At 41.8% G+C, this 26,531-nt stretch overlaps 1 protein-coding gene across 6 annotated transcripts in view; it reads left to right on the top strand.

The window, feature by feature from the left end:
* Positions 1–480: 480 nt before the first annotated feature.
* Positions 481–26,531, top strand: part of WDFY3 (WD repeat and FYVE domain containing 3) — a 181,458-nt gene continuing 155,407 nt past the window's right edge. For 5 of the 6 annotated variants that reach the window (XM_042796404.1, XM_042796409.1, XM_042796408.1 and 2 more), the window contains exon 1: positions 481–919. The gene's annotated coding sequence lies outside the window, so the exon portion shown is untranslated. Of the gene's footprint in view, positions 920–16,694; positions 16,750–26,531 lie in introns of those variants that run through there. The other variant, XM_042796405.1, reaches the window with a different exon arrangement.

Below are 26,531 nucleotides of genomic sequence, written 5' to 3' on the forward strand. Positions count from 1 at the left end.
CCACAACCCGAAGGTGGCTTCTTTGCTCTTGCGTTGACGTGTGCTCAATTCTTCTCATCCCCCATCCCTGGGACGACTTGTCCCCTGGGCGGGCTGGGCAGCACCTCTGGTGTCGGGGACAGAGGGGAGAGGACACCGGTTTCTATCAGAGCGCGGGGAGAAACCAAACCCTAAAAAGTAAAATAACTGTAAAACCCCCCAGAATTAAGAAGAGGGAGTGGGGGACGGGCTGTGTGTCAGTGGAGCCGAGCGGGTCTGGGGGAGGAGAGGAGCTCTTGGGCTCGTTGCCTTCCCGCGGAGGAGAAGGGGGTGGTGGTGGGCCGGTGCCCGAGGGGCTGCTCCCGCCGCCCGCCATTACGGAGCGGTTCTCCTCAGGCGGCCTCGCCGGGACGCGGGAGCGGCGGCAACAGCAGCAGCCAGCCGGGAAAAGGAGGAGGAGGAGGAGGAGCGGAGGGAGGAGGCAGCGCCGGCAGCCGGGCGGGGAGGGGGCACTCGGCGCCGCGCAGGAGGAGGAGGAGGAGGAGGAGGAGGAGGACGACTAAGATGGCCACCAGCTGCCGCGGGGAGCGGCCCCGCTCCCTCCGCCCCGCCTGGCGCGGCCCCCTCGGCCCGGCCCGGCCTTGATGGGGCCGGAACGACCCCAGCGCCCGGACGCTGCAGCGGCGGCGGCACCTCCCGCCGGAGCCCGCCCGGGGCCGCAGCGGGGGAGCCGCCCTCTCGGCCCGGCCCGCACCGCCCGGCCGCCGCCACCCCGGCGCGTAACCCCTTTCCCCCGCTGAGCCGTGCCCGCGGGAAGGAGCGGAGGATTGAGGACGAGAGAAGAGGCCGCCCGCTGCAATACTCCCACCCCCCCCTCTTCCTTTCCCCCGCCCCGGCGGGCCGGGCCGGGCACCGACGGAGATCACCCGCCGCCTTCCCGGTGAGTGTCTACCGGGCCCTGTCCGCCCGGCGCTTTGTTGCACCGCCAGCCGGGCCCGGTCTGCGCTGCCGGGTGCGGAGACCCGCGGTCCCCGGCCCTGCTCGGCCTGGCCGCAGGCCGCGGCAGCCGCCCCGCTCCCTGGGGGGATGCCGAGGGGGCGGCGCAGGTGTCTCGGGTGATGGAGCATTGTCGCTGCACCGCCAACACCCCCCCCCCCCCCCCCAAACCACCCCCGTTCAATTTTTTAATGTTTTATTTCAGCGGCCGCTCTCTGGCCGCGGTCCCTGGGGCTCTGGCTCGGCCCCGCCGGGCGGAGGGGAGCGGGCAGGGTCTGTGCCGGCCTGGCGCGGCCGGGGGAAGCCCGGAGGTGGACGTCGGAGCTTTGCGGGCACTGCGGCGGCGCTGGGCCGCTCCGGCGGCCTTTGTTGTGGTTTGGGAGGGCGGTTTTCCCGCGGGAGCCCCGGGCCCCGGCGGGGGTGCGGGAGGGAGCCCGCCGGTACCGGCCCTGGGGTGCGCGGGAGGGCCGGGCCGGGGGGGGGGGCAGCGCCGGTCGTGAGCCCGCCTCGCAGTCAGGGAGGTGGGTCGCTTTTTTTCCCCTTAATTTTCTTTATTTTTTTCCTGTAGTTAGCTATTTGGGCACCGCTCCTCGAGATACCGACGCCGTGGTGCGGCAGGGCCATTCAAGTTAAAGTCCCGGGGGATGGGTTGTGGCTCCCCGGGGTGTGTGTGTGTGTGTGTGTGTGTGTGTGTGGTTTTCAGAGGTGCTGAGGTACCTGCTGCTTGTCTTCAGCGTGATTATTGTATTTTTTTTTTATTTTTTTTTTTTTGCCCTGCAGTTCTGGGAGGTGATCTGCATAGATGAAGAGGTTTGGATAGTGGCCAGTCAGTCGTGCTGGGTGCTGAGATGCTGTGTGGTGTTCACCTTGAAAGATTGGGACCATAATTTCTAGCTGTGCTTATGTATAGGCTGCATAGAGACTTATGGGAGAAATAGTACAGAGGTCTAAATGTATGTATTTTGACCATGAATTTTGTTCCATGAATAATCTAACTGAAATTGCTTGGTGAACTAGCGTAGCTTCCAAGATTTCAGTGTAGACCTGCAAGTCCTGGCTTTACTTTAATGATTGAATTTTGATTACTTGGCAGTGTAGGTTTGTGACAGCATCTGTGCATGTCCATGTATTGGACCATGAAATTTTACTATGGAGAACAAATGGAAGGCTTCCTGTCAAGTAAATTTTGCATGTTGTAGCAAACAGAAATGATGGGCTAAGTCATAAACTGTGCTAGAGGTGTGTTGCTACTTGGTGCCTGTGCATGCCCCTATGCCCAGTTACGGCTGTACAGCTGAATGATGTTCCTGAGCTCATAGACTCCAATGGATCCCGGCTGGTTCTGCAGAAAGCCAGCTTGATTGCATCCTTGGCACATTTTCGTGTCAAGCTAGCGGTATCTTGAAGTAGGCTATGTGAACAAACTGTAGGGTTTGCATGAACTGGTGTTTCTGCAGCATTTCGCTCATCCTATGCAATGTTGGTAGACTCTCAGTGTTTGCAAATATGAAATTTACTGCTCTGTGAATTGGTCAATGGGAGTAAGCCAGCCAAATCCTTCTCTATGCTTTTAGGTTATAGGCAGGTATGTTTATGAAGCAGAATGTGTTGGGTGCTGGAAGCATGCATCCATGTTAATATGGCATTGTGCCTTTGCTCCATGATCCTGGTCAAGAAGCGCTGATAATCTAACCTTGGCTGTGTATTTGGACTACGAGTGGGTATCTCCATCCTACGTGGTGTGGGTCTGTTGAGCTTGATTGGAGCCACTCTGGAATATTCAACACTGTTGATAGCAGGGTGTTTTGGATAGAAGAATACCTCAAATATCAGTGGTGGTAGACTAGAGTTCAACAAATGGTGTTCTCCAGTTCGGTATGTGTTTGCTAGGAACTGGATATGTTTTCTTGCTTTTCCAATTTGCTGGGCAGTTTTGGGCTGCTAGACTTGGAATAAAAATGTATGTTTTGGGTTATATGGTTACAGTTATTTGCAGCTCTTAGCCAGCTGATTATTTGATTAAAATTGCAGCAAGTCAAGCACAATGCCGCTGTGATTTTTAATATCTTCAGCACACATTTAAAAATATATTACAGCATTTCTATATCAAGGTTTAAGTAAGGGTTAGTATGACCAGTAAATTGTTTATTTGCAGTTCAGTGCATCAAGACCAGCTACTTGATAGTTTTGTGTGGTATCCGTACTATGGGAAAGGAACTCTCATTTCTTTCTTTCGAAACAGTAACAGAAAGATTGTAGGTAACAAAATTATTATAATTCTTAATATTTTCAACCCAGAAATAACAAATTTGCTTCAGAAGGCTACATTAGCTTTTTGCATCTTGCTACATGAATCAGCTCAGAAGGTATGCTAACAGCCATCTGGGTGGGCATGAAAACCTTGGTCTTCAGCTCTGGCTTACTAGAGCTAAATTGCCAGAAGTATACAAGGCGAGCAGTTCTTCAGGATGTACTGATAGCTGTTGCTGTTAGAGGAATTCAGCAACGTGTTTCACATCTGCCAGTCTTACTTTAACTATTTAATAGTTTTCTGCCAAGTGTTCAGTTGGATTTTTTAGCATATGGAAAACTTCTGGGATGCTTCATGTGCATGGGGTGAATGTGGGGAGATGTTCTGCTTGCACTTTGAAATGCTCAGGGCTGTCATGAGATTGTTTGGAAACTTTGGTGTTGGCACATGGTGTTTCACTTCCCAAATGTAGATGTTAACTGTTTTGTAGGGTTGGGTTGTGGGGATTTACTTGGGTTTCTGAAGTTGTGCTAAGCTGAAGAATGCAAAGAAAAGCCAGTAGTTCCCCTCTGTGATGGTTAAATTGCTGAAGAACAAATCTACTAATGTTGATTAGCAGTTTCGTTCATCTTTGCAAGTGATTTTAAGTTCCCATTGCAAAATAGTGGAAATACTGTTTCAGCAATGGCCTTTGACTTGCAGGACTTCCTGCTATAAGGAAGTCTTGTATCATTTGTCCAAAATAAACAGATTTTGGAGAGGGCGGATACGGTATGCTGTGAGAAACTTAGAGAAATTTACCCCCCTAGTGCTTGCCTTTCTGATAATTAGAACCGTGGAAGTCTATTCTTATGATAAGTTACTGGAATAAAACTTGCATTTTGAAATGGGAAATAGAATCTTCTGTTGGCCCACAGTACAGTTTTTGAATATGTGTGTAGGGGGAAAACAAATGGTTTCTTCACGGCGTTAATACTGAAGCTTTTAACTTCACTGGTTTCCTCTGTGATTCTCTTTTGTTGTTGTTGGTGTTCATAATTGAAATAGGACAGAATTTTAAAAGCCCAAGTTGTGACAAATACTTAACAATTAGTTCCTTTGAGTTATTGGCAATGCTGATTGTTTTTATAAATACTTTTTTTTTTTTTTTGTACTCGTGTCCTGAGGGACTTGCAAATTCAAGTTATAACTGTAAGCCTTCACGTACCCTTCAGTGTTGAAGAAACTGCAATGTGCTGATCTAAGATTGTCAACTCTTCTGGAACAGCTCACTGCTTTAACTTTGTAATTTAGTTTACAGTTTTCGTCTTGTAATAAACAGTTTCACTCTTGTATAGCTCCTGTTATCTTTGTTAGAGACTTCACATCCTGCTGCTGGGCTGTTTACACCTTGTCTGGGCTGGGTAGGAGAAGACAAGACATAACTATAAGGCCCCTGCACATTTGTTTTAACCAGCTATCCCATTGACAGTATAGAAAGTGTTGCCATATCCTAGATTCTTGTTTGCACTCTCATTGCCAAAGCTTCTGATGTTACCTGCAAAATTCTGCTAGCAGCTTGTAACGTTGTAACTGAAGTCATTGGTGTGGCCGTGAGAGCAGCATCTTGGCTCAAGTGGTAGCGCTGGAAACTGCGAGACTGAGTATTCGTTATTGGTGATTCATCCTTGAGAGCATTGGTTTGTCAATGAACCTGTGTTTCATGGAGCAAGCTCTAGGTTGTTGGTCACATCACCTGTTCTTTGATGTTACAGGTAAGTGTGTACAGCACCTTCCTTCGTTTCACACTGAAAGATAACACAGTACCTGCAGGCTTCTTGTGTTTGGGTCACCAGTTGGATGATGGGGATGATTATTTAAGCAAAGTTAGATGATCCGTAGCACAGTTGTTGCATATCTTGCTCAATCTTTATGCTAATACTGTATTAGAGTTTAACAGTTGAAGGAGGAATAAAAAATACTGTATAAAACTGTTGGGCTAGTGTTGAGTAGCATTTTCTGACTAAAGTGGCTTGTTTAAACTCTCTATGTTGATTTGATACTCACCTGTAATTAAAAGGAATTTTTGTGTCAATGGTGAAGGGGGAACAATCTAGCTAATTCAAGTGGAGTACATGTGTCTAGGAAGCGTTTCAGTAGGTGACTGTAAGAGTTGTGGGAACTCAGCTTTTCTACGTGGTCTTTAAAGTAGCTGAAGGGCACTGGGGAGTTGCTGGTTATTCTCCATGCCCCTTGCCCAGCTCAACATACCTGCTTTTTCATGAGGGTTAGTCAGAAGGTACCAAAGATTGCTAGTTACTTAGCTGAAATGGGGTTTCACACATTGGGCACCTTTTTCTTCTGCTTTCTCTCTTGAAGCTGCTACAAAAAGGGACTTGATGGCTGCCATGAGGACTAGGTGGCAGTCGCGTGGTGAAGGGGCCGTGGCTTTGGTTTCAAGTGCTGGTGTCACTGTTGGGGGAACTGGCTTATGCCTGCGAGGAGCTCTTGGCCAGTACTGAGGCTTTCAAAACAGATGCAAAATGCAGCTTTGTCCAGTAGTTGCAAGGAAGGAAGAATGGGTCTTATTCCTTTTCTATTTGCTTTGCTCAAAATATGTAGGAGGTTGTTTGTTTGTTTGTTTTCTCTTAGGTCTTTTGTGAGTGAAGATGACATGCATCTTTTTTTTTCCCCCACGGACAGCTCTGGGACAAAATATTCTGATTTCTGTTCTATGTGGAAATGTGCAATTGACACAGTTCTTGACAGTTGTGCTGACGGTTTTGGAACTTTGAATAACAGCAGGGAATATTTTTGGCTTTTTTTATGGTGTGTTTTTTTCTTTTTTTTTTTTTTTTTTTTTCTCTCCACCTCTTGAGCAAAGCTGTGAGTGTGGAAGCAGATCTGTCTGTATTGAGATTTGGGGAAAAATGTTTGGCATTTCTTTGGAATTGGGTTATTCCAGTGAGAGCTACATGTCATACTTTGGGATCTTTCCCTTTTGAGAGGAAAATGGGTTTGATTGCTTTGCTGGTTTTGGTGTTTCATCAGTGTCCTGTGATGGATTTCTGCCTGTCTTAAGCATGTGACTTCTAATGCTTCTGTCATATCACAGAATAGGAACAAATTTGCAGAACTTGCTTTTTTTACATGTGCTACAGTATCTTCTAAAATTTTGAAAGCGATAGAACAACGTTATGCTAGGGAAGAGTGAATCGTGCAGAAGACATGAATAATAAGGGATGTTGAATGGTACAAGGGCACATAGCTTTGTATTTTTGGGTAAACATTAAGAAGTGTAGGAGAAAGAGAAGATGAATGCATCTGAATTATAACAATCAGCTATGCATTAAAAGAATGTTTAGTTCTTATAGCTCCACAAATATTGTTATTTCCATGTCATGCATTTTATTACAATACTACAAGGAAGAAGCTTTGAGCAAGTTTGCTAACTTAGTGTACAGACAATAATAAATTTGAAAACACATGGAAGAAGTGGATTTTCTAGATGGCTTATTTAATCCCTTTCTCTCTTGCTCTAGAGAAATTGCATATTACACTTAAAATATGTAAGAGTTATACCCGTACTTTTTCAGGTTGGGTGGGTATTCATCAGTTACATGCTGAACTTCTTATTCCAGTTAATGCTTCTTATTCCAGTTCTAAGACACCTATCTTAGAGAAGTCAGATCCTTTATAGTTGGATTTTGTCTACTTTTTTCCAGCAGCTTTTAAAATGAACTTCCTAGTTGGTGAAAGAAGTTCTTCCCTCCTTGAATCATCCATTTTCTTTCTAATGACCATGCCAGTTTTGGTTTTGCATGTGCATTTGAGGCTTTCTAGTGAAGGGTTCAGAGTAGGGGCAGAGTTACCAAAATCAATGCTTAACTTAATGCAGCTGTGTCAAATAAGCAAATGGAGAAAAGCAAAGACTTCAGAGCTGACAGTTTGATAGTGATGAGATAGACACATGGCTAGAAAGGGAAGATATTCCTGCATGTTCCTTAGATGTTTTTTAGGGTCCTTCATTTTTGGAACAGCGTGACTTCAGTAAGAGGGTGTGCATCAGGAGCTCTTGAGAGAAGTGTTCATCTGGCTTTCTATTTCACTACTGTATTTTTTCAGAGGTATCACCATGCATTGGGTATTAGAGGGTAGTTCTACCTGGATTGTCTTGCTGTTACTTTTCTCAGTATCATTCTGCCAGGTGGAGTGTGGGTGCAACTGACCCATGTTTTATGTTCTTACGTTACCAGATGATTTATTATGTTCAAATGAAAACATGGTAAAAATCTCAGTATAATTCAAAGCAGGGTGATTTGATTTGTGTAAACTAGTAGCTGGTGGGATGTTGCTTGAGAAAGTGGAGTGTGTTTGGATGCCGTGGTGATAGTGTTGCTTGCTGCCTCTAGCTCTTGCTGAGAACCAAAATCTTAGCTCACAGATGAGATACAATAGGAGGAGGGGTTTTGTACACCAGGGACTTCCTGAAGTTTGTGTTTGGTTGCTTGGCACTGTAAGTATATCCTTTTTTTGTATAGTTTGAGATTAGGGGAACAGAAAGAGAAACTGCAGGGCTAGGAAAATGCTTAGGGTGTCCAGAAGGTAGGCTGCTAAATAAAAAAAAAAAAAAACAAACCAAACCAAACCAAAAACCAGAACAAAACCAAAAGGTACACAGAGAGAATGCATGTAACTTTCCATTGAAAATATGACAAAATATCAACTTGGCTTGATAACAAAACTTCTAAAAGAGTTTTCGAGTGCTTGGATGATGGACAATCCTAAAAGGGAGACTGTTCAGAATGCCTAAGGGAGGGTAAAGACTGTAAAGAAGGTTAATTGGATAGAAGCGCGCTTGGCATAATCAGCCTCAGCTTTTGTCTGAGGTTTCTTGTTTATTAGACTGGCGTGGAGTATTGGCCTTTGAGTTGTTCATAGTAGGTGGACTGTACTAGTGGAAATTTTATTTCATTTTTTTTTTTTTTTGCTTTGGTTAGATGATATGGAGGCTTCAGTGGCAATACTAGCATAAATGGTTCCTGCACCCAAACTGTGGAGAGCAGGGGACAAGCGTTGTATGGAATTACTGCAGCAAGCTCAGAAATGCTCCTTAATTTTTGAAAAAAAAAGAAACAAAGCAGTTATCTGAGGACAGCCAAAGGAGTAGTGGCAACCAAGAGCTGGGAATTCCAAGCTCCTTCACATTTAATGCTGTAAGCCTGTGTATCTGTGGGAGTTGTCTTGTTGTAAAACCAGGGCCTCACTGTTATGACAGTGGAAGAAACTTACAGGACTTTAGGTTTTTCCATGTGTGTTTGTTTTAATGCCGGAAGCTTTTGAATCCTCACTGAATGGGAGGGGGTAGGCTTTAGTGCTCTGACTTTGGAACAGGAGAGAAGAGTGCTTTTGCTGCAGGGTGATGATAATAGGACCACTATTTACTGTTTTGGTGCAAAGATTCACCACCTCGGTAGCATTCAGAGTGCCACTGATGGTCTTAGGACTTCTCTCCGAAGTTGTATTCTTGCCAAGACTTACTTACTTCTAATGGGGTTTTATGGAGGTGCTTGGGTCTTCATGTGAGAGCCAGGGACAAGATCAAGGCTTTGTTTTGTATTTGCATGAGTACACAGAGTGCAGAGTGTATTGCATGGTAGAGTGACAGACAAAGCAAATAGTGAGCTTATTAATGTAAAAGTTGAGCCTTTTGATGTTCTGAGGATTGCTGACCTAAGAGTTGAAATGTCGTGGTGCAGGCCCTCAGTTGTGAGATTGACTCAAATTATGACTTTTAAAGCATTAAAAGCACAAAATAAATGGATTTCCTTTTTGATTTTTCAGGCTTGAGCATGCAGTTGTCAATTTTTTCCCACAACTGTGAGGGCTACAACGTTTTTGAAATCTTTACATGGCAGATTGCTGAGTTGGGATGCCATGAATATGATGACATTGAGAAGGATGTGGTCAGAGCTGGCAATACTCTTGTCATCATTGGTTTCCTGACTGACAAAGTGACTGAAGAAGAGTGAAATTCATTTTATCTGGGAGTTCTTTTACACTTGCAGAATAAAGGATGGATTTCTGAATAGGCAGAAGTAAACATTCTTTATAAGCAGTCATGTGGAATAGGCATAGAAGGAGTTTTGGTATTGCATCACAAATTAAATGCTAATAATTGAGTCAGTAGCATTTGAGCGGTGAGCCACAACAGAAATGTAAAACCAAACTTTCTGTGGATATGATCTAAGGGGATGCTAATTTGCTTGTTAATTAGGTTTACAAAAGTTTATTTTTTTCACAATTCTGAATGGTGAGGATAAGTTAGTGAAGAATATTTAATTTAGGTTTTGAGTGGGTCATGAAATAACCAGGGAGTATCTCTTCAAGCTTTTCATTATTAGCTGGCACAGTATTAGTATTAGTAAAGGCACAGTAGCAACACTTCTTACTTTGACTGTAGTAACCTCTGGGGACAGAAACAGTTTGCTTTCAGGTTCTTACCAGGAACATAAGCATGTTCCTAGCAGTGCTGGAGGATTGGGGGTGGTGGTGGTGGGAATGCTGCCTTGCTCTTTGTTTGAAATCCCTTGCTATTTCACTGGGGATGTCCCTGCACTTAGGGAGGCAGGAATCTGGATATGCTATATTAGTAGCTGGATTTTTTATTTTTATTTTTATTTTATTTTTTTGCCTAGTTACTTGTACAGTTTCTTGGTGTGAATTGGAATAACCTACTGATCAGTTAAACTACCTAAAGCTATAACCTATTTTTATTTCAGTAAAGCATGTATGTGTATATATATGCTTCAAATACACGATTATCTGGATGTTCGAGTTTTGATTTGTTTGTGTGTATGTTTGTGTTTTTTGTGTGTGTTATTTTGTTTGTTGTTTTGTTGTTTTTTTTTTTATTTTTTATTTTTTTTAAAGTAAGTGGAAGTAGAGAAGGTATGTGTGTATTGCAAATAATGTACTTGGAAAAATGTTTCTCATTTAGGTATAAGTGTCTTTAAATTGTGTTCTTTCTTTATAAAGTTAGATTAACATAGTTCATGTTTCTCTGAAGTAGCTAAGATTGAGTAGAGAATATACCAAGGTGAGGGTTTAGCTTCCTTTGGCACAGGCAGAGTAAATTTGAAAGATGAAAACTCTTCTCCTCTTCCCTGCCCAACCTCTTTTCCATGGTCCCTTGAGGAATTGAGTTGAACTTGCAGCCTGAGTAAGGATGAACATTTCAAATGAAAACGTAATAGCACAACACATGAGAATAAGCTTATCTAAATTGTTCTAAAAAAATAAAGGGATACCATCGTAAGTAGGTGTTCATGTTGTGAGGAGTTCAGTTCTGGTCTGTCTTGTTCCATTAAGCTGAGGGTTGTGGTGGTGGAGATCATTGAGGGATCTGCTTGTTGTCTGCCTTCTGCAATACTCCTCTCAATACTGCCTTGGAGTTGGAAAGTGGACCACCTTGAACACTGCAGGGTCACGGTCAATTGAAATACATTTCTTGATTTTGGTTATTTTCCTGGTTGTTCCACATTACGTTACCAGAGAAGTTAACCAGCCTGTGAATCTGTATGATGGAGAGTCAAATGTTCTGTGTCTAGAAACCACTAGTCTCTTTTGCTCTCTGTTGTTTAAAAGAGTTTACTTCTAGGAGCTTTCTTGAAATATGTTGTCTTTAGTACAACTATTCACAGAAATAGTTATAAATTACACAGGATTGAGCTCCAGTTTGAGACTGTTCTTTTGTGTGTGGAGAGAGAGGGAGGGAGGGATGGATGTCAGGTTTTTTTTGCTTTTATAGCCTGCCTCTGCAAACTTATCCTTAAAAGTGTGCTTAAAGAGGCATGGTGAACTTCTTGCCACTTCCAAAAATGTATTTAAAAATTATTTTGTCTTGGGCTGTGTCCAAAATGCCCAACAAAACCAGATTAATTTCTCTGATGTTCAGAGAAAAACTCTCCACTATCTGTGGGTATCAGGACCATGTTGAAGGGTTTATGCTGGCATTTACAATAAGGCAAGACCTGAGTTCAACAGACTAACCGTTGCTGTCTTTGAATATTGATCTCTATTATGTATTGGGAGGAAGGACTTACCTTAAAATTTAAGTTCACCTAGGACATTTTGAATGCATCAGAGAAATTTTGGTTGGAAGGGACATATAGTCCTGATCGAAGCAGGAGATTTGCTAGGGTGTTTTAGTTGGGAGTGTGGGGTTTGGAGGCCTGACTTTTTCTACAGGAAGAAATAAGAGATGGTGGGTGTGGGGTGACCTTTTAATGTGCCTTAAGCAGCAAATGAAGACATGTGAATCTTTCAGGTGCACTGTGAAGCACTATGGCAGTTAGGCAGTGGGTGATATTTTTTTTTTTTTTTTCTTTTTTTGACGTGATGCTGAGGATAGTAAGATCAATTGTTATTTGATGGGAAATGAAAGTACTGGGCATTTTACTATAACTGTTTTTCACCATTGGGCTTATAACTGATCTATTGCTTAGATCTCTGCTGTGTTTGTTTTTGGAGTGGTGGGCAGCAGTGACTGGCGTCAGTGGCCCACGAGGTCCAACATATGGAAGGCGCTTACCTCTGCTGAGGAGAAAGTGGGCTGCTTTTGTCAATTTAGACAAATTAATTATAAACAGTAAGTGTCCTTTGACCCTTTTACTTTGCTCTGGGTGTATGTTCAAGCAAATGAGCCTGTAGTTAATCAGGGGAAGGGGGGCAGGAGCCCTATCAGGAACACCCTAACTTGACTGAAAGTTTAGTATTAACTTGTAACATAGAGAAACATTGATCAGAAGTCATGCTTTCTTGTTAAAACATTAAATAATGTTTGGAAAAAAGTCTCTGAATAACCCAGGTTTTTAGAAGAACTGCATTGCTTGGGACTAATGGGTGATCTTGATATTAAAAAAAAAAATTATAGTAGGTGCACAGTGTTGCGTTTTCTTATTAATGTATGAAAACTCTCCTTGAGTAGTTTTTGGTAACTGTTCCAGGAAGGTAGCTTTGTCTACATGAATGGAAGATGGAAGCCTGATGAAGACTTTTATTTGTCTGTTATTTTTTCATTAATACTATTGTTGCTACTATTACTTTAGACTGGGCAAGAGGTATTTGCAGATATGTTGAAGAATTTTGTAGAATTGTTTTGCCAAGAATGCTTGACCTTTTTCTCTTCCCCTTCTTGTTAATGACTACTTAAATAGCCGTGGCCAGCTTGCCAGTTAACAAGTAAAATCTACCAATAAAAAGTAAAACCAGCAAAATAGATCTCCTTCCCGCCTCCCCCAGTTTCTGCAGTAACAACAGTTGAGTAGCAAAAGAACAAGCAACCAGCTTGGCCAACAAATCATGAGGATTTTGTTCCGACCAGTACACTGTGGCTCAGAGTTTTGAGATAAAAAAAATGAGTTTTCAGTTGCTCTCCAGCCCTCTCATCAGGTACGGTTAGAATAATGCTTAGGCTGAATTGTGTCGAGAGAAGAATGACACTTGATTGCTTTAGGGCTCAGAAATACAAGTTTCAGAGTTGGCATGTCAGGGCAATACCATGGGGTGGTATGTGGACCACAGGCCTTGCTGTCACTTGTGGCCCATCGGGCAGCTGTGAGTCTCTCTGGCTGCGCCCACGAGATGGGCGGGCTGGGGGAAGGACGGGTTTTGTGGCTGATAGGTGAAATCACTCATCCGTAGGGAAAACTGCTGCCTAAGTGATTGGTCTCCTCAACACATAGGACTTTATAGTTGTGTTTATAAACCATTTGTTGGAGGTATGGGAGTGTTCACTGTGTCCAGTGGAAGAATAATGCTTTTCCTTAATTATAGCAAACTCTATAAAATCAGTAGTGAGTTTCGTTATGTGAGTTCCTTCTAATTTATCCTTGCAGCTTTCTGCTTCTCATTTTTAGTGTCTTCCCCCTTTATTTATGACCTGACAATAAATGGCAGGACACATCTGTATGTACTTATGCATATTGCGTTAATGCTGTTCCTTATTTTCTCTTTTATAGAAAGAAAGCGGTGTTCTCACCCTCCCTTTTTTCATTGATATGCTTAAGTATTTTGATGTTAAGAATTAGGCTTCTCGCTCTTCTTTATATGATTTGTAATGAGTGTTCCCGAGATGGGCTTCCTGAGAGATAACGGATTATTTTGAATGGGAAAACTTCACTGTGAGCTGGAGGCTTGTATAAAAGTACAGTACTGTCCCAAAATTTATGCCTCTTAATAGATTACGCTTATTTTCTGCTGTTTGTTGTGAAAAGTTCTGTTGATTCATCTTGAAGAATAGCTAGCCCAGTCTAAATTAAAGTTTTTTTCAATAAAAAGGCATGGAAAAGGAGGAGGAGAGAAAGAGAAAGTGACCAAGAACATGGATGTTTCAGAGCAGGATCTGAAAAATGTGTGTACTGGAGCGGTATAATTACAGTGCCTGACATATTTTCACTCTCTGTGGTGTCCTTTCGTAGTGAAAATAAACTGTCTTTTGAAGAATCTGGTAATTCCATGGTGATCCTTGGATGATTGTAATGTTTTTTATGGTAAGAAATCACTGTCCTCCTGCATAAGCAGTGACATGTCACTGTGTTGGTTGCAATATCTTTTAGTTGAATCGAAGTGTCTCTTTTAGAAAGATGTCCCGTGTAACGAATGGCTCTGAGTTAGGGGGAAATCTTACATGGTGAGTAATCTGTTCTAATCAGTCTTGCTTGGATGTAGATGGAGCTTTTGTCCCTGCTCTTTAATTGGAGGAAAAAGTTTGGGGGTTTGGGGAGAGAATGTTTGCTTTCCACCTCTCATGCTGTTTGCTCTTCAGTCACCCTGGATTTTTATTCCTACTCTTCATTTCCTTCATTCCTTCATCTCACTGCTAAGTGATGCTCTACCCCGTTGTCACCTTTTGGGCACTTCTTGCTGGATGGTAGAGTATTTGTTCTTCATTTGGGTGTCAGCACCGGTTGATAGAGGGGGAGGAGGTGCTGTCTGAATGTACTCTCTACATTATAAGTTTTTCAGCTGCTTCCAAGCGGTATGCTGACAAGTCTGGACAGGCAGATGGAAGGAATGTGTCAGCTTACCACAAGTAAGAAAACCCAGGTTAGTGACCCATCTCTGTTTCACAGTTAGTGTTTCTCTTGCAGTGTCTGTTACTGTAAGTCTGGCATATGTGCTGCTGTTACTTCTGGGAGTGCTTTAAATGAAACAAATGCATTATTTCGCTTTCCTTCTTTGGTTTGTTTTGATTTTCTGATCTTGCAGAGAGCTCTGCTCATGAGAGTGAGCAAGGGAGAGTGTGTGTGTGTGTGTGTGCTCGTTTGCCAGACCATTCATTTATCCTTTCTGCTCATTTTGGGGTCTTTTGGGAGTCGTTTTTTGAGTGTTATAATCTCAGTTGTATGTCCTTCTGGGTCAGCCCTTGAAAGAAAAATCTCCTTTCAAATCTGTTTTGTGGACTGTCTACAGGTCCATTGCTGATACAGTCTGCTGAGTTTCAGTTTTAAAACAAATACTTTGGGTTTATGCCAAAATACTGCTTGGAAAATGATTGCTACTGAGAATTCCCCCAGTGTCCTCCTGGAAATGCTTCAGATCAGGGGAGAAACCACAGGTAGCAGCATGGGACTGATACACTCGGGCACTTCTCAAAACTATTCTCCCTTCCCTGCCTTTTTTTTTTTTTTTTTTTTTTTTAATAAAACATGGAAATCTTGTTAAGTATCAATAAAAATCAAAGGGAGAATATACTGAAGACTAAATAGATTTTTCTTCCCACCCCCGCCCCCCCCTTCTGCCCCGTAATTGCTTCTGGTAATTTCAGTTCATCGACATCCAGGATATCATAGACATTCCAAATATTATTGCTTTATTTAGTCTTAAGTCTTTTGCTGTTATTTTTCTTTCAATGTATAGATACACAGGTAATTTGGGATCAGCATAATTATTTCTGATTCAGAGAATCTGGATTGACTCCCTTTTGTCCACAGGGTTCATGATCAGTGAGTTGAAGAACTTGTTTTATACAAGATACATAAATCCTAATTTTGTTTCTTTGTCTAAGTTTCTTAAATCATTTTGACTGGGATGATGTAAGGATGAAAGTTTTATGTTTGTTTCTTTTACTGGGCAGGGGAGTAGTTGTTGAGACTTGACAAGTTTAGGAAATGGTATGTTCATGTTTGTTTTCTTTTTAGCCAAAGCACAGTAAGCTTTGGTGTTTTCTAGAGTGTGCTACTGACAAAGCAGGCAAAAGCCTTTTAGTGGTTTAAAGGGAAAAACAAATGACAATTATTTTAATTGCCACTTTAATTTTTTTGACCTCTTCCCAAAGAAAGCTTTAGGTTTATAAAGCAGGAATAATCAGATTTGAACATGTGCATTTGAGCTTCTAGTGGTTTAAATAAATAGGTTTTCAGGACTCGTGTGTCCAAAAAACTGTAGTCTGTCTTCCATTTTTCATCTCCTTCATGTCTTCTGGCTGTATCTCTTGTTTTTCTCCTGCATCCAGAGCTCTCCTGCTCAATTTTGTAATTTTTTCCATGTCACTGAAAATTACTTTGCTTATAGTTACTCTTTTTTTTGTTGTTGTTGTTATTTTTATTTTTCTTTCCTTCTAATTTGTTCCTTTCTATTTTCCCCTTTTCAAGAAAGAGATATTTTTAATTTAATTGGGATGATTTTTCAGGACGCAGAATGAGTCTCAATTATATTTGCAAGGCCTAAGGACAAATTACCTGGATGTAAAAAGCCTAGTGGCTTAGGAGGGGTTTTGTAGTGAGTCTAAGTTAGTTGTCTGTCCATTCTTCATTGAAAAAAAGGTCATTATAGACTTGAAGTATTTGATAGTGGGTGAATGAGTTAAAAGAAACTGCTCATAAACTGAGCCACACAGAGGGCATAGTTCCCCTCCCCTGAGTGTGTGGACTGAGCTGTCCAAAATCAAGATAGATATGTAGGATGCCCTTATAGCCTTGGGAGGAAGTAATTGCCTTTTGCAGGTAATTGATTCCCATTACCTTAGATGCTGGTTTGTGGATCATACTTCCTGAGAGCTGTTTAATCAGAAATCACCTACAGAGCAACCCTAGATACCTAAAAAATGAGTCATTTAAGTTGGTTATCTTTTAGATGTGTAAATTTACTAAGGCGGCACATACTTTTATGTAAACCATTTTCCTGTGCATTAGAAAGTGGAAAGCACACTTAGTAGCATTGGAAGCTTAGCTGTGAGCTTTCTGACTTGCTTAATTTTTAGCATTTAGGTATCTGTCTTGTAGGGACATTTATGAACAGTGCCAGATTATGCATGTTGGAGTTTTAGAGCACTTTATGCTTCTGGCTTTTATTGTTGTCCTCCTTTTTAGCACCAAATTCCCCAAAAATGTGGGGGTGAGATGGTGGGATTGTCACATCTTCTTGTCTTCTCCACAGGGAGGAGCATCACACTCCTGACAGAAGACATGTTCCAGTTGCACTCGGATTAGGGTACAGTAGTGTTTTAAGAGTGGACTGGAGGTGTTTTACTCTCTGAACAGGTAAAATGGCTCCCCTGACTGCTGCCTGAGTCCTGAATGTAAGAATTGTTCACAACGTTTGCCAGAGAGCTGGGAGGGGTGTGAGGGGACTGCTGATGAAGCTGGTTTAAGGGGCACCTAGTGCAGAGCAGGTCATTAATCAAAATTCTAAGTTGTTGCAGAAGAATTAGGAAAGGTAAATGGCTTATTGAATTCAGAGCTGAGACATGACAGATAAAGCTGTGCTACTTTAGCATATTTACAATAAGGGGCTTTAAGGATTGGATTATTGCCATCTGCAGCAATCCCTAATATGAAAAAAGGAAGTGGAGTTTGAAACGTGCTTCTCTCCTGTTACGGTGGTTGCTAGTGAAATGCTGCTGTGACCTGGCCACTGCTTCTGAAGTTATAACTGGTCAAGACAGTCTGCTGCAGGTGCAGTGACAGCAAGAGGCTAGTGTGGCAGAATAGCATCTGTATCATTTTCCTGAGGCAAGTTCAGGGCTGGTGAGCTAGGCAGAGAAGCGTGGGCCTTTCTGTAATTGCTGGTCCCTGCACATCTTGAATATACAGAATCAATGTGTGTCATGGGCAACGTTCATTTGTGCAGGCTTTCAGGTTAGCAGCTTCTGTCTTTTCCTTGACTGCAGATGGTTCTGTTCTCATCTGTCTGCTTACCCAGGAGCTGACAGGCTGGAGTGGTGGCTTATGGGGGATATAGGTTAGATGTCTCCTTTTCTTGAGCTGATCTGTGCTTCCCCTGCAATACAGCTCCTGCTATTTCTGCTTCTCTTCAAGGGGAGCTGCTGATTCCTGCAATTGTTGCTGTGAGTGGTCCGTGCTGAGCACACTGGGTAGTGCTTGTAGTTGTAGGGGTGAGCAGAAAAGTGAATGTTTGCTCTGTTTTTGCACAGTCAGTGAATTTTACAATATTCTGGATGCCAGCTAGAAAATAACAACAGGGCATAAAATGGCCAAGACAGCCATCTTAGTGTCATTGTCCTGTTTTTTTATTTTTTCTGAAGTGCCATGGAGCCTCTGAGCTTTAGCTGGATGGCTTTCAGAGTTTGGCAGCAATGACATGTACTTCTACGTCCAAAGAAATTCAGGAATATTGCTGCATCATGTCTTTGCTGACTCTGCAATGCAGCAGCATTTGGGCTGTGAGCCCAGACCACGGTGGGAAGATATAAACCTTCTGACCCAGAGGTAAGAAGAACAAATGGACAAGACTTACAGCAGAAAAGAAGTAATCACAAAGAAATGCAAATTTTAGATGAGAGGATAAAACTTTCGTTTGTTTGGTCCAAGTCTTTAATGAGAGGGCTATAATTAGGCCAGAATTATCCTTATGAATTCAGTGCTGGCAAGCTAAAATTCAGCTGCCTCTTAATCAGCATGCAGTATCTTCCGCGGTCTTTCACACTTGAGTCAAACCTCACTTTCACTCTTTGTGCAATGCCACAGCGCAAAGGTCTGCACAATACGTAACCACTCAGGAAAACCTCTTTCCTGCTCAGTCTTCAGTGATGTGTTGTTCCTTGTAGGTTCATTTGTCTTCATTTCGCTTACGAATATTTTGCCAGTTCAGCTGTGAGTGTCTCCAGAATACCCAGTTACAGAATTAGAATTGTATTCGTGTTTGCAGTTTTTCAGTAGTTTCTGATTCCAGTTCAAATGTCGTGATAGCCACAGAATTCCTAAAGATCTGCAGCAACAGGAGAGGTCACATTTCATGCAACTTAGCTTTAGACACAGATTTCTCCAGCGCAGACGTGTCTTCTGAGAGCAGGGCAGGAAAAGCCAGGTGGTAAATTCTTGTGGCTTGGCACTGGTGTTAGGACATCTTGCTTTTAGGGAAAATAAGATGCTTTTAGTAAGGGTTAAGATAGAATTTAATATTTTATTCTCCAGTAAGCTAAAAAGTAATGTTTGAATCTACAGAGGACCTTCTCTTTAGTAGGATTTAGAATGTGGTATTTAATTTATTAGCTGCTGTGCGTTAAAAGGACTTTATTGTTGCTTATTTGTTTTCCTGATGAGAAGGGCGGACATTGTATAACTTCTCAGGCAGCAGTGATTATGCAACTGATCCTGTTATTGTGGAGCCGAAGTCCTTCCTAGTCCCTGAGCACCAGCTGCTTGTTTTCTGGTTGCTGCTTTTTTTCCTTTTCTTTCTTCCCCCCTGCCTCTCTGCTTCATTTGTGAACAAATTATTTTCTTTTCTGTGTTGCCATTTCGTTCTCTTTCCAGTGCCACTGAGGCAGTGGCTCATTGGGGTTTATTCTTCAGTTCAGTATGCTGCAAAAGCAAACTACCCTTGTATATCACTCAAAGTATGAGATGTGTAGAGAAATGAATTATTTCAGGAGAAGTAGAATTGCTTGATACTTTATGGGTATGTAAGAAAAGGTATTTGCTTGGATCTAAATGAAATGTTATTGCAAATAGCCTTTGAAGTTAAGGTCAAAAGTTATGAGTTCATGTTCTCATGATATTAGAAGCATGTAAAAAGTTGTCTGTGGTGTTTTGTGTGTGTGTTTTTTCTTGTTTGTTTGGTGTTGTTTTTTTTTTTTTTTTTCTTCCTTCAAAGGGTGGGCCTGATAAATTTTAATTCTCTCCCCCTGCCCCTCCCAGGGATACCAAATCAAATATAGTACTCTTGTGTATAAGATGAGATAGTTGTAAATCTCATGCTTTTACAGCCAAGTGATCTCACTGCAGTGTAATAAAGGCTATAAAAATTGTATTGTAAAAATGCTGTCCATTTTACCCTACTAACACTTCATTTTCAGTTCACAGTTTTATGTTGTGCGGTTTCCATTTCAGGTTACATGGCTTCCCATGACCTTAAGTGACCACAGCCAGGCTGTTTTGATCTGTGGTAAACATTCAGAAACCTGACTGTACAATACTGGGTGATGGGACAAGAGATGGTAGAGACTTTTAGACTGCAACACTGTTTTCTGCTTACAGATGAACTGAATATACCATAGTGAGCACCAACAGAGGGGAAATAATAGTTGATCTGTGATACCACACTGTTTGCTACATTGCCTGTGTTTCCACAATGTGATCTGTACCAATTATAAATAGGCTCTAATGCTCGCTCTCTCTAAATAAATAAAAAAATAACTTGGAAATAAGTGTTTAAGGTCCTTATTTGTAAGTTATAGGGGATGCAAGCATTTTCTTGCTCATGGTGTCTATACTGTGGATCAGGTGTTTGGGGAGATGGCAAGCTATTTTAAGATTTGTAGAAGTGCTGTCATTTTTAAGAAATTGTGGTCCTTTTTATCTGAGCTATTTTTGTTGTAATTTCCTTTAGTGACAATACACCTCAGTGGTTTAGATAGACCAGGCATACGGAAGGCATTCTCTCTTGCAATTGAAAGACTGGATGCGTAACGTGTATACTTCAATCCTGTGTACTCATACCTCTGCTCCTCAAATTTCTCATGGCAGGAGCATTGAGTTCTAGCTTAGAAGATACTGTGTTTCTTGAGTGTGGCCTCACCCAGCTATGCGTGTTCAATCCATTTTTGATAGCTACGTTTGTCACTGAATTATTTAGTTACTGCTGTTGGTGGTGAAATCTCTGCTGGAGTTCACACCTTAGCCGTGCAGTTCTGGCACTACAAATGCAATTGTACTTTATCAGAGCTCCTGATACTGGGGAAGCCCAGAAAATAATGATGAGGAAGGAAGGATTGCAAAGATTCTTCCGGAGAATTACCCCAAACCCAACCAAACAGCTAGATAACATGGCTAGCTCTTTGTCACCATGGTGGTGGGGATGCCCTGGTCTAATGTAGAGTTCTCAAAAGTAATTCTTGTGTAACACCAATAACTTCATTGCGAATTTTGAAATTGCTCTTCAGACTTTCTCGGCTGAGGTGTTCTGTGGACCTAATCCCAGAGTTCTCAGTGACTTCAGAACTTCTCCCAGCCAGATTTCTGTGGCATTTGGGAACTGTCATCTCTGGCCATGAAGTGGGTGGGTGGGGGTTTGTTTGTTTTTGTTGTTGTTTTAAAATAATGTAATGGAAGAAGTTTGGAAATCAGCTTGTAACTTACTAACTTGTAAAGGTCAGAGAAGACCTGCCTGAAAACACTTTGGAAAACATCAGATTATGACCCTGCACAAAGCATCTTTGTGTCAGATTTGTGTATGCTGTATTTCCAGGTACCTGTCCTGGGTTTGAGTGAGTGGTGGGGTTTTTTGGTGGCAGGGGAGGGGGCTATAGGGGCAGCCCCCTGTGAGAAGCTTCTCGAAGCTCCTCCAGCTCCAAGTCAGCCCCACCTCTGCTCGAAAACTGAGGAATCAGCTGCGTCTCTGCGATAACATATTTAAGAAGGGACGTGGTGAGGAGCAGTGGGACTTGTGAGGAGGAGTTGCTGCAGCTGCGTGAACACCAAGGTCAGTGGAGGAACGGAGGAAGAAAGGAGGGGGGAGGTGTGCCGGAGCAGAGACCCCCCTGTATCCTGTGGTGAGACAGCAGGGCGGCCCCCCCCGCCACCCATGGAGATCTACAGTGGAGCAGACACTGATTTATGGCCTGTGTTTTTTGCCTGGATGATCAACGTGCTGTGCCCAAAGAAGGCTGGGGTCTTGTGGGAAAAGGTAGCCCCACTGTTGTAATTCAGCTCTGGGAGGATTGCAGCATGCGGGGGAGTCCCACGCCGGAGCAGCTCGGGAAGGGCTGCAGCTGTGGGAGGGAATCCAGTTGGAGAAAGTTGGTGACCCACGACAGAGCAGTGTGGGGAACGCTGCGGCCCGTGGGAGGGACTCAAGACGGAGAAAGTTTGTGGAGGACTGTCTCCTGTGAGAGGGGGACTGCGATGGAGCAAGGGGAACAAGTTCCAAAAGCTCCCCCCACTGAAGATGAAAGCAGTAGCAGCACTGACTGCACCCCCCATTCCCTGCCCCTGCACCACTTGCGGGAGGACGTAGGGATATCAGGAGCAGAGCTGAGCCCGGGAAGAAGGGAGGGGTGGGGGGAAGGTGTTCTCAAGATGTGGCAATGCTTCTCACTGTCCTACTCAGTTAAGTGTTGTTAGTGTCTGTAATAAATGTATGTTCTTTATTTCTTCCTCTAATGACTCTGCCTTTTGCTCGTGCCCATAAAGGGGGATTTTTTTTTTTCCCCATCCCAGTCCTATCTCAAACCCCAAGCCTGGCTCTCTGTCCCTTCTCATTGCTGGAAGAGAAGGGAGAGTGGCTACATGGTGTTAGGCTGCCAACCAGGCTTAAACCATGACAGTACCAACTTGAAGGACAATGAAATGGAAGTCAATATACATGGTTTAACCTGGATGTGAGGACTATGTCGATGCTTTTGAAATACAAACCTGTTAGTTCAGGAATTTGCCCAATAACTTATTTGAATTCCAAAATAATAGTGATTCTTTAAAAACATACAGTGGAATGATTTGTAAGGAATTGGTCTGTCCTGTCTGCTGTAGGAAAAAAAAGGTGATTATTTGAATCTGTGTGTTCCTGAAGTGTTTATTGTTTGCCTCCATGCCTCTGCTTTGTACCTGTGGTTCTTGCAGTTGATTCATCTAGCGTTAAGTGATATGATCCTTGAGAAGGACTTAACCACTTTTATGCATGTATCAGTGGATACATGCATAACTTAGTGCATTGACTCTGGTTGTAGTGGTGTGTTTGATAAAGTCTGTTATGGATTAGTAACTTAAAAGGCTTTTTTTCTTACTACTGGTTTCCAAAATAGTCAGCAGTGAAGCTAGAAATTTTAGAAATTGAACAATTTAGGAGGAAGGTGTTTCTTTGCTGCTTCAGAAAAAATATTTCCCCCTCCCTCTTTTTTTATAAACCTCATGGTTTATCTTCCAAGTTGCAGTTGCCTAAATCTCCTGTTTTCTTTTTGAGCCTTAGTGCACTGTTGAGTTTGGTTATTGGAGAATTTATTTTCTGTTGAAGGCAATGGAAAATCATAGTTCTACATGTGGTTCTATCAAGTTGCAGGTAATGGTTGGTACCAATTTACAGTGGTGTTAGGAACACGCTGGAAATGAACAGCAACTCAAGCTCAGTAATATTCTTCATGAATTTCTTGATCAGTCTGTAATGGCTCTCCTATTAAGTGCTGTTTGGATTTACTTCATAAATAACTACTAAGAACATATCCATGAAATATTAATTCTCTTAAAAGAGAGTTAAAACTAATCTCTGCATCACACCTTTACTCTTACAAGACTAAATTTTAACTGTGTTACCTGTTAAGGAGAGACTTGAGAATAATTTTAATCAAGAGTGGTTATTGGATCACACTGTTTGTACTTCAGACCTTGATCAGGGAGAGAACTGAGGTGCAAAGAAGGCAAAATATTACTGCTGAAATTGATCTTTCTAAAGAAAGTAATTCCAACTTGAGATCTCCTGACAGAGCTGGGTTGCAATGTGAAAATCTGTGTTGTTTGGAAGAAGATAAGGATGCAGGTTTAGTATCTTGGTTAAGCTTTAAAGGGAGGTCTGGGGGAAAAGTCCCTACAAATTGACATCAGTAAACTTAATGACTTGTCTTGTATGGTATTTCCTGATTCTGTGATACTTTTCTTGAACTCTGTTCAAATAAATCTTAGTTTGTAAACATGATTATACCAGTACCTTGCAGTGTTCCTTGTTTTGTCATAGTAAACCTAGACTTCTACTTGTGTTGGGAAAAGCCTGATTCCTTCAAATTAACACCATGGGAACTTTGATTTATTATAATTATTTTATTGATGTGGTCAGCCAGCCAAAGGTGACATTTCTTTACAGAACTGTTAGGAATCTACAGTCATCAAATTATGTTTAGCTGGTGTCTTTAATGATATTTTTCAAATTAACTGTACAGACACTTTTTTTTTTTTCCCTCTGAAAAATAAATTGAATAGAAATAAACAACAGTTTAAATAGTGTTAACAGAGAGCTTTTATACCTCACCAGCTTTTAGCTTTCTTTATGTCATGTTCACTAATGTCTTATGTAGTAGAATGGCAATCGGATTATGGTATTGGGTTGTTTTTTTTGTTGTTGTAGGTTTTTTTTTTTCATCATGGACATATTTTTTTGTAATGCTTTGGCTATGGCACAAATAATTTTAGCCAGAATCATGTTTTTTTCTGATTTTATTCTGATATTTCTAGTGCAGAATTTTTGAGTAGTTTTAATTTTGCAAATGGAAAAATAATTGTGACCAGCTTCAATTGCGTTTAGTATAAGAGCAGTAGGATTTTTTCATTTGGCAAATACTCCAGACTGATAGTAGACGAAGAAATTGTAAAAGAATTGTATTGTTGGTCACTCACAGGCAGGGAGGGAAGAGATTCTTCAAAGTATATTTGGAGCTAGTTGAGTAAGAATGTATTAAGGAGAAGGAAGGATCAAGCTGTATCATCAAGTAGCTGCTATATTCCTCTTCCTAATGTTGTTCCCTTTCCCTCCATCAGCAAAAAACCAAAACCAATCCAAACACCCCCCTGTCCTGTCCCCTCCAAAAGACAAAAGTCCGTAAGGAAGCTTCAAATTCACACATATGCAAACTCAACTACTACAAATCTGTTAAATATTTACTAATAAAGATAGGATTCTGTGCCCATGGTAACAGGGGGGGGACTGAATAACTGTGGAAAATGTGTTAAAAATACAATCTGTTGATAATTTCCTCTTCAGATATTTCTTCATGGTTGACCATACAGGCCACTCAAATAGTGAGGTTACTGGATGACTGAAGAGAAGTTGCATTTTCATGTTGGCAAGTGGCATTTCCTTTACTTAAGTCATTCAGTGTCTTTTAATATATATAAATTTTTTTCTCCTGTGTGTGTTAAGATGTACTCATTTGAAATGGTCTGGATCTGAAACTTGATTTTTACAGGTCTTGTGCTTTGAAGGCCTTTAATTCACTCTTTTTTTTTTTTGTGTAAAGACTTCGTGTCTGAAGTCTCGGCAGGGTAAGTTCTCTTTGTGTGGAATACACAAAGCTCGAACAGACAGAAAACATTGAAAACTAAATCTGTTATCTGCATTCTTCTGCCTTCAACTTCTTAGGATTGCTAGGCAATATATGAAGTTATACTGTTAAATGAAGGATAAAAATGGGTATTACTTAGTGGTCTGAATCTGATCCAACTTAATAATGATCAGGAGCGTGTCTTATGAGATATCTTTGTTGGCCTGTGATATCTCTCTCTGATCTAACGTCTCAGAAGAAAGGAAAGGAAAAAGCAATGAAAGAGCTGAGGAATGAAGGGATTGCTTGGGGAGACAGTGAGGAAAGCTGGTTTGAATTTTTGATATGAATTTAACAGCTTGAGATTCACTGTATGGAAATATTTTAAATATGCACACAATGAAAATTTAGCTAATGTGCCTGAACAAATTAAAGCCCAGGAGCTGAGCATTCTATTGAGCTCTCCTGGTTGCAGAGTCCTTTTGAGAAACTTAGGCTAGTGTGTTTTGAGTGCTGATTACTACTTTCTGGAAAAGGAGAAAGAAGTATGTGGTCATAATTTTTGCAGAAGACTTTGAGTGACTCCATTTAGACACTTATTTCTTTTTAGGACTTGATTTGTAGTACCTTAGTTTCCCTTTGGTTCAAGAAAAGAGAAAAGTCAGTTAGCGTAGTATATTAAGTGCCAGTGATGAGCCACATGGGGAGATCTGACCCTCACAAATGGCTGTGGGAGCTAGTCTGTACAACTTGGGGGTCACTAAATGAAAAAATTACTTTTTATTTTGGACACTATCTGATATCACATTGTAGGCTGAAACAGTTATTGGGGATATTCAGTATTGTTCTAGTCTGTTGGTGTTTGTTGCAATTTTAAAAAATTTCTAGCAGTTGTATTAAGCTGGTCAAGACAGGAAAAAGTTTGATTCAGAATGAGATCCCTGCTAGCTGCCAAGAAGGCAGAACCCAAAGCTGTGAGAACTTTGCAGGCAGTCTGCAGAACAAGCTTTCTCAAGAATACAGTAAATAATCCTAGACAATATTCAGGTCTCTCTCCTGTCAGGATGGTTGTACTAGTTCAGTGGATTTCTTAGTTTCCAGGTAGTTCGTGGAACAAGGAATCATCTCATTTCCCACCAGAAGCTGGCAAACTGTGCAGCAAAATAGACATTTATGGAAATTGTTGTCTTAATGTTCATTTTCTAACATGCCTTGTTACTTCAATTAAGTTAGACATTACTTGGACTTGGAGAGGACTGTCTGAGTCTATGCTAGCCTTGCAAACTCACAAACGACTGGTTACATGTGGGAATGTGAGGAGATGAGTAAAAAGACTCTTCTGTGAGATGAGAATCAGAATTCTGCAGCACTCTTCTGAAGGGTGAAGGCTGGCAAATTGTGGCGAGAGTGCTAGCACCACAACAGCTGCAGAAACGTTTTACATGTGCTTTGGAAATAGACTCTTGGAGCTGAAGGTTCCTGGTGTAGTACATGGTACAACAAATAAGTAAACCTTTCTTGTTAGGATTTATGTACATCATCACCTTTGACCTGTTCAGTTGCAGTGTTGAACAGAATCTCTAGGATATTCAGAAACATTTAAATATATACTGATCTGTACTCTTGGTGTTCAGGCTGCTTATTGCCTTAATTCTGTCAGAGCTGGCAAAATTCTCTAGCAAAAAAAATGTGACCCAGAGACCTTCTGAGAACAGTAACATTTAATTTAGCAGAGAGAAAACAATTCCTTGGAATATATGTGCTTCAAGGCTTTGAGTCCAAGGTTGCTGACTAGGAAGGAGTTATTGTCGAACAGAAACAGCTAGCTGGAAACCCAGAAAT

Source organism: Tyto alba, unplaced genomic scaffold (genome assembly GCF_018691265.1).
Source record: "Tyto alba isolate M040663 unplaced genomic scaffold, T.alba_DEE_v4.0 Super-Scaffold_23, whole genome shotgun sequence".
In the NCBI taxonomy this organism is placed as follows: Eukaryota; Metazoa; Chordata; class Aves; order Strigiformes; family Tytonidae; genus Tyto; species Tyto alba.